General features: G+C 45.7%; 1 pseudogene; it reads right to left on the reverse strand.

Annotated features, from left to right (window-relative positions):
- Nucleotides 1–1,113: 1,113 nt before the first annotated feature.
- LOC122673941 lies at nt 1,114–8,008 on the reverse strand (annotated as a pseudogene).
- Between the last annotated feature and the right edge of the window lie 325 nt (nt 8,009–8,333).

Here is an 8,333-nt window from a genome sequence, read left to right on the forward strand (position 1 = left end):
AGAGTGGTATAGCCTGCATATCTGAGGTTGATATTTCTCCCTGCAATCTTGATTCCAGCTTGTGATTTATCCAGCCTGCCATTTTGCGTGATGCACTCTGCATATAAGTTAAATAAGCAGGGTGACAATATATAGCCTTGATGTACTCCTTTCTCAATTTTTAACCAGTCTGTTGTTCCATGTCTGGTTCTAACTGTTGCTTCTTGACATGCATACAGATTTCTCAGGAGGCAGGTAAGGTAGTCTGGTATTCCCATCTCTTTAAGAATTTTCCACAACTTGTTGTGAACATAGTTAATGAAGCAAAAATAGATGTTTTTCTGGAATTCCCTTGCTTTCTCTATGATCCAACAGATGTGGAAATTTGACCTCTGGTTCCTCTGCCTTTTCTAAATCCAGCTTGTACGTATAGAAGTCCTTGGCTCATGTACTGCTAAAGCTTAGTTTGAAGGATTTTGAGCATTGCCTTGCTATCATATGAAAAGAGTACAATTGTTCGGTGGCTTGAATGTTCTCTGGCATTGCCTTTCTTTGGGATTGAAAATGAAAATCGACCTTTTTCAGTCTTATGGCCGTTGCTGAGTTTTCCAAATTTGCTGGCATATTGAGTGCAGCACTTTCACAGCATCATCTTTCAGGATTTGAAATAGCTCACCTGGAATTCCATCACCTCCACTAGCATTGTTCATAGTGATGCTTCCTAAGGCCCACTTGACTTCACACTCCGGGATGTCTGGCTCTAGGTGAGTGATCACACCATCGTGGTTACCTGGGTCATTAGAGCTTTTTTGTACAGCTCTTCTGTACAAAGAACTAGAATACAGAGAACACTCATCTGTGTATTCTGGCCGCCTCCTCTCCTCTTAATCTCTTCTGCTTCTGCTAGGTCCTTACTGTTTCTGTCCTTTACCGTGCCCATCCCTGCATGAAATGTTCTCTTGAGATCATCTGTTTGCTTGAAGAGGTCTCCAGTCTTTCCCATTCTATTGCTTTCCTCTATTTCTTTCTTTCTTTCTTTTTTCTTCACATTTCTCATTGCCTCTTTGTTCAGGTGTTTATTCAAAATTGGCTGTCCAAAATGATTTAGCGTTTATGGAATAAACAAAATTAAGTCTATGCAGACACCGTCTCTTCCTCTGTGGGTTTCTTTTCTGTGGGCTTCTTTTCAGCCGCTGGTTTCTTGGTCCCTGTGGCCTTTTTTCCTGCTAAAGGCTTCTTCAACTTCTTATCACCAACAGCTGTCTTTGTTTCCCACCGCAGGCTTCTTGTCCGGAACCCCCTTCTCATCTGATTTCACTTCTAGTGCCGCTGCTGCCCTATCCATCCGGATTTTGTGGCTCTTGGCCTGTCCAAGAATGGTGTTCCAGTGCATGGTCTTTGCATATGGGTTGAGCTTCAACATGATTCTCAGGTTTTCCAGTGGAATTTTCCTTCAGGACTCTGTGATGAATCTTCTTGCGTGGTGCTTGGCGCACTCTTTGGATTTCTGGGCTTCTCAAGATCCTGCTGAGGTCTGTATTGAGCGTCTTGTGCCCAGGGAGGTTCTAGTTTCTCTTGAGGGAGGCTGCTTGACGCCAAGTGCCATAGAACTCATCTACGTTCGGAAGGCACTTTCGGTCCAAATGCAGAAACGTCTCACATGACCACCAGGAGCAAGTTCCAAAACGTTCAGCTTGCTTCCATTAAGCAGGGTAATTCCAGGGATGTTTCTGAAGGCCTTGATGATACCATTGTCCTTGTTATAGTTGAGGCAGGGTCCCCTGTGCTGGATACAGCGACAATTTCTCATTTTGCCTTTGCCAGCTCTCATTTGCTGAGAGGCGTCGACCTTTCTGATATCATTCCAGGTCTTAAGCTTCTTCAGAAGCAAAACAGCCTCCTTGGTCTTCTTGGAAACTTCAACTTTATCTTCGACCAGCAAAGGGCATTTAGGAACTTCCTTCAGACATGACCTGCGCGGGTAAGGCCGAGGCAGCCCATGCAGAGCAGACGGCATATCACTGCTGCATTGGATTCACTCAACGGTGCCAGTGTTTCCAGGTTGGTGCGAACATGTGGGCTCCAAGACACATGTTTCCAGGAGCACCTGAACGGTGAGTCCCACCAACTGGAACCCTGGGAATTCAAGCCACAGCTCTGCCGGTACCCCAAGACTCGGCACGGGTTTGATGACCTGCTAATTCACTGACAGCGTAGGGCTGTCTGCTGTTTCTCCGCAAGTTGGTGTGAACACAGTTAACAATCTCTGGTCGAATGGGAGCCTTGAACACAGCAGGCAAAGTGACCTTTTTGCCAGATGACTCCTGCCTTTCCGCACACTGGTATCAGCGGATGAGCACGTGCCAACGGCAGGGAGAAGGGAAGGCCACGCGTCTCTCCTGTTTTCCTCTATTTCTTTGCATTGCTCATTTAGGAAGGTTTTCTTATCTCTCCTTGCTATTCTCTGGAAATCTGCGTTGAGTTGGATATATCTTTCCCTTCTCTTTTGCCTTTTACTTCTCTTCTTTTCTCAGCTATTTGTAAAGCCTCCTCAGACAACCACTGGGCCTTCTTGCATTTCCTATTCTTTGGAATAGTTTTGATCACTGCCTTATGTACAACGTTATGAACCTCTGTCCCTAGTTCTTCAGGCATTCTGTCCACCAAATCTCTTCCCTTGAATCTATTTGTCACCTCCATTGTATAATCATAAGGGATTTGATTTAAGTCACACCTGAATGGTCTAGTGGTTTTCCCTACTTTCTTTAATTTAAGCTTTAATTTTGCTATAAGGAGTTCATGATCTGAGCCACAGTCAGTTCTAGGTCTTGTATGCAGATTGTATAGAGCTTCTCCATCTTTGGCTGCAAAGAATAAAATCAATCTGATTTCAGTATTGAACACGTGTAGAGTTGTCTCTTGTTACTGTATTTATCTATTCTTTTTCAAATTCTAAATATCACAGAGAATTTCTTTTATCAGTACTTATATGCACGTTCAACAATGTGTACAGTTTTGTACTTTTTTCTTTTTCCCTCCGTTGTTAGTTTCATTATATTTATTCAAGTGGAATTTTGTGTCTCCTGAAGATTTGAGAATTTAAAAATCATCATTGAAGACATTTTTCCACCCGAGGTTACAGCCGTTTTCTCCAGAGGCAGCTCTCACTGGATTCCGAGAACCAACCCCTCCCCTTTACACTTGGACTGAGGGTCAGTGTCCCCCTGAAGAAGTCCATCCTGGCTAATTCATCTTTCTTTGCTGCTTTCTCTGAACCTTGCAGCCAACTTTGGGAAGACACCTTCATTAAACATCCCTAAATTAATTTTTGCAGATGTGCTGTTCATGTCAGCGTCCTGACTGACACAGTCACTGGTGCCTGAAGCGTGGGAGGCAATTAGAATTTCAAAAGGGGACCCTGGGATTTGTGCTCATGCCTGGCTTGAAGGTATAGATTATGTCCTCACGGTGAGCAAATGGCTTTGAACAGAAGGGGCGGAGCCTATGAGAAGGGTACACTGGACACCAAGGGGGGTGTTGTGTCAACTTATGATATTTTCAATGAGGAATGCAGGAGACGTGACAGAATCAAGGGAGGGATAAAAAAGATCTTGTTTCACTCATTCTCAGTGAGCCGTCTTAGCAATTCCATAGGAGCATCTGGCCTTGAGGAATGGCTGTAGTACTTCGAGTCAGAAAAAGAGAGTTCTGATTCCATTTCTTCTAATAATTTACTCTGTGACCTTGGGAAATTAGTCTTGCGCTTTGAATGGCACATGATTCTACATGAATGCAAGTTATTTCTGTTCTTATATTTCTCTCTCTCTCTCTTTTTCATTACTACCTAACTTAGAAAGTAGCTCTTTCTCTGTATTTCCTTAGACATATTTTGAAAGCCTTTTATGACTTATTGGAGACAACGCTATTACAGAAGAAGAAACTATTGGAAATACCATGATTTTCTCTGCTGGGGATGGTAGAACTTGGCACTCTAGTGGTGATGGAATTAGATCTGAGAAGACAGCAAGATTCTGCACTCTGGACAAAACAAGTTGGGTCCAGCCTTGGTCACGTTACCTGCTGACACAGAGAGATGGTCTTCACCGGCTCAAAGGGAGAAAGGCCCCGGGGAAGATGTGACTGGCTTGGCTGGGTTTGCACGTGGTCCAGGGTGGTTTGAGGAGGGAGTGATGCTAGGGATGGGGGAGGGGAGAGCTCCCCCCCACCCCGTGCACCCCACTGCCTGGACCAGGGCTCCGCTGTTGACTCCATGCCTCTCCCGCCCTCTTCCCGTCCTCCCTTCCTACGGCCCTCCCTCCTCTTCTCCATGTTTTTTCCTCCCCTTTCCACATCCTCTCCCATCCTTTGTCCTCTCCCTGTTCCTCCTTCCCTTCACCTCCCGTCCTGGCTCTGCTGCCCGCAGCTCACGCCCTGCTCCTGACCACACAGCAGCCTGCAAACCTTGACAGCCCCGTGCAGAACCAAAGCCGAGGTGGTATGTTCCCAACCCAGAAGGTCAGGGGTGTACAGAAGCAGCCATCTTCGATTTCCGTAGGTGCAACCAAGAAGAATGCCCAGTTTAAAGCTGCTTCATAGCGTCCGCGTGTATTGTCCCCTGGCAGAAAGACTGATGCGTCTATGTGTCCTTAACTGTTCCTCAGACCAGGGTGCAGTAAAAGTAGGGCAGTGGGGGATAAATTACAGGATGGGTGAAAATATACACAGGACCTCTGTGATTTTGTCTGAATCAAAGGCTGGCTTCTAATCAATATGATGTATTTTTTTATTATTAAATAGCCCCTTATAATATAATAGAGCAATAAATACTGATAAAAGTGTTCCCAGTGAGCAATTCCTTTTGGAATAATGACTATTTGATTATAGAATGATTTGGCTTTTAATTTACACCAGCACTTAATGTGTTCCTCTTAACTTAATATTCTCCCAGTGCTGAGTGGAGTCCAGTCACAGGAAGTGATGAATGTGCGCTGCTGGGGAACTTCATTAAGGAGCAGCTCCGGTGTGGGGGCCACTCTGAGTCCTGTGGTCCACGGGCTTCCAGATCAATCCAGAGAGAGATTTGCTGCTGGCGTTGCTGCTGGGCCCAGCTAGGGCCCAGGAGATAGAGTGCCACATGCTTCTGTTCACCTTTAGCTTTCTTTATCTGTGGACTCCGGATAACATAATACCTGGGCATTTGATCATTCAAAAGACCTTCTTTAAGAGCCTTCTATGTCCCACGCCTACATTAAGCAGTATTTAAGGGCAGTGTTGAAAGAAAAGCAATAAACCAATCACAAAACAAGAATCCTAAAGGTGAGTGAACAAAGCAAAGAAATAGAGGAAAACAATAGAATGGGGAAGACTAGAGATCTCTTCAAGAAAACTGGAGACACCAAGGGAACATTTCATTCGAGGATGGGCTCAATAAAGGACAGAAACAGTAAGGACCTAACAGAAGGAGAAGAGATCAAGAAGAGGTGGCAAGAATACACAGAACTGTACAAAAAAGATCTTCACGACCCAGATAACCACGATGGTGTGATCCCTCACCTAGAGCCAGACATTCTGAAGTCTGAAGTCAAGGGGGCCTTAGGAAGCATCACTACAAACAAAGCTAGTGGAGGTGATGGAATTCCAGCTGAGCTATTTCAAATCCTAAAAGATGATGATATGAAAGTGCTGCACTCAATATGCCAGCAAATTTGGAAAACTCAGCAGTGGCCATAGGACTGGAAAAGGTCAGTTTTCATTCCAATACCAAAGAAAGGCAATGCCAAAGAATGCTCAGACATGACTTAGTGACTGAACGACAGCAAAGGTGAGTGGTATCTTGGAGAGGACAGCCGCTCCCAGTGGTATGGGATCTGCTTCATCTGTAACCCAACCTTCTCTCTTTCCCTCCCCACCTCCCACAGCTGCACCCAGAGACCCCTTCTAGTTCCAAAGATGCATCAAGGGCTGGGTCTCCTGTACCCAGTATTCTAAGCATTGGACCAGGGCAGCCACTCCATTCTCTGGGAGAGAAGAAAGCGAGAATCGTGTAGCTAGACTTGCTGTTTTCCTGAGTGACTTGTGGACTAACTAGGCATTGAACATCGTCGTTCTCAAGACGTCAAGAGCTGAGTTCACCATTCACTGAATTCACCGTGCCTCCTAAAATATCCTCCTCCTCTTGTCTTACCTGTTTGTACTGGGTTGGCCCAGGAGTTCATTTAAATTTTTCTGTAAGATGTAACAGAAAAACCCGGATGGACTTTTGGGCCACGCCAGTGGTGAGATGTTCCTGCAGGGGCGTGCTGCTAAACGTGTAACCACGGGCTCTCAGAGGTTCTCCGGTGGTCCAGGGCTTAGGACTCAGTACTTTTACCGCCATGGCCCCAGGTTCAGTCCCTCACTATGGTGCTAAGACCCCACGAGCTGCACGGTGTGGCCAAAAACAAAGACGCTGGGCTTTCTTTTTAAAAAAGAAGAGTCCTGATTTCCCTGGTGCAAATGCTTCCACTGGGTCAGATTCCCAGCTTCCCACATGGTGTCCTGACATGAGGATCGGAGAGATCCTCCCACGGGCTCTTGGGGCTGGCGTGAGCCAAGCTTGGCCGCGTGCTGCCGCACCACTACACAGACCTTTCGAGCTGAAAACCTAACCTGCAGCCTTGAGTCTTCATTTCCCTTTCTTCCAACGTCCAGCGTGGGGAGAAAAGTCTGACTTTCCCCTGTGTCCCAAGCCCTTTCACAGCCCCGACACACTCAGGCACGCTCACCACCAGGAGAGTGAGGTCTCTGTCTCTTTGGCGTTGGTTAGCTAGGGATCCACAATGCGGCTCTTTTGGAATTTGGGGGAGCATGCCTGGCTATTACGAGGAGGGGACCACCACCAGCATTCACACGGTGAACTCCAGGGACATCGTTGGGTATTCTGGAAATTACTGTCCAAGGATGCTATCTTAGTCAGCAAGACATTCAAAGCTTGTTCAAAAAGGTGGAAATTTTGTTTATTATTTCTGAGCCTAGAACCAAATTCCAGTTTACCTAGAACTGAATTCCAGTTTACTTATAAACATAGATTATCTGTTAGCATTATTATTTTATTTTTAACGTATGCTGGTTGTACTGGGTTTTATTTTGGTGTCCTCTCTCTTTGCTTTCTCTGTACTTGTCACAATGGTTTCTGATCCTTTTTTTCCTCCTTTTTTTCCCAGTCCAAACTCATTCATTATATGTATGGCCAGGACAGCATAACTTATCATTATTTTTGAGCTTAGTTGTGCCCAAGTATGAAACACATATCATTGTATTAGAAATTGTTTTCTTTTTCTATCTCTAATAAAGCAAGGAATTATATTTATTTTTTTGAATTATGTATGTAGGAAATGGCACCCTACTCCGGTATTTCTTGCCTGGAAAACTGCATGGACAGAGGAGCCTGGCAAGCTGCAGTCCACGGGGTCTCAAAGAGTCAGACAAGATTGAGCACGTACACATATATCTTATATTGTCTATAAATTGCTCTACGAGGACAGAAGATTGGACCTTGGGAATATTAAATGCCATGGATCCAGTAGTAAATCATCACCCAGCTTTTCTACAAAAGTCACAACCTGAAGCCATTCTGATTCTAGAAACGTAAAGAAAACTGTGTGTGTCTGTTCAAAACATGTCTTTCTGGACCTGATAAATGGACTTCTCTAAGGGGTAGAAAGAAAATTTTTGTGTAAGCATACTTATATGTCACAACTGACTTTTCCTGCTCCACTCCACATCTTTATAGGCTGGTCCGCTCTGTTTTGTGTGATATAAATTAAAGCAGCACAGATGGCAGTGATAGTAGAAACATATAGCTATCAGGGCAGCCGGCCACCCGCCCATCAGGAAGGGCTCCACCACAGCAGGATGGCCGGCCCCCGGCCGCACCAGGCGGGCCTTTCACTTGCTTGGTGGTGGCGTGGTTTACTGGGTCACGGATGAGGTCAGGGGTGGCGGGGATGGCCAGGTCCTTTGGGACCTTGGTGCTGTGGATATTTATCATCTGGTGTCTTAGACTATTCAGGCTGCTATCACATGTGCCACAGACTGTGGAGCTTGAACAGCGGACACCTACGTCTCACTGTCGGGGGTCTGGGAGTCCAAGATCCAGGTGCTGGCAGATTGGGTGTCTGGCGAGGGCTCTCTTTCTGGTTGGCAGATGCTGTCTTCTTGGAAAAAGAGTGCTCTGGTCTCTCCATCCCTTTATAAGGTCATGAACCCCATTCTGGAGGGCTCCACACTCATGAGCTAATCACCCCCAAAGCCCCAAATTTCAAGCACCATCACATTGGGTTTAGTGTCCACATATGGATTGGGGTGGGGGGTTG

The sequence above is a fragment of the Cervus elaphus genome, chromosome 18 (assembly GCF_910594005.1).
Source record: "Cervus elaphus chromosome 18, mCerEla1.1, whole genome shotgun sequence".
Taxonomy (NCBI): Eukaryota; Metazoa; Chordata; class Mammalia; order Artiodactyla; family Cervidae; genus Cervus; species Cervus elaphus.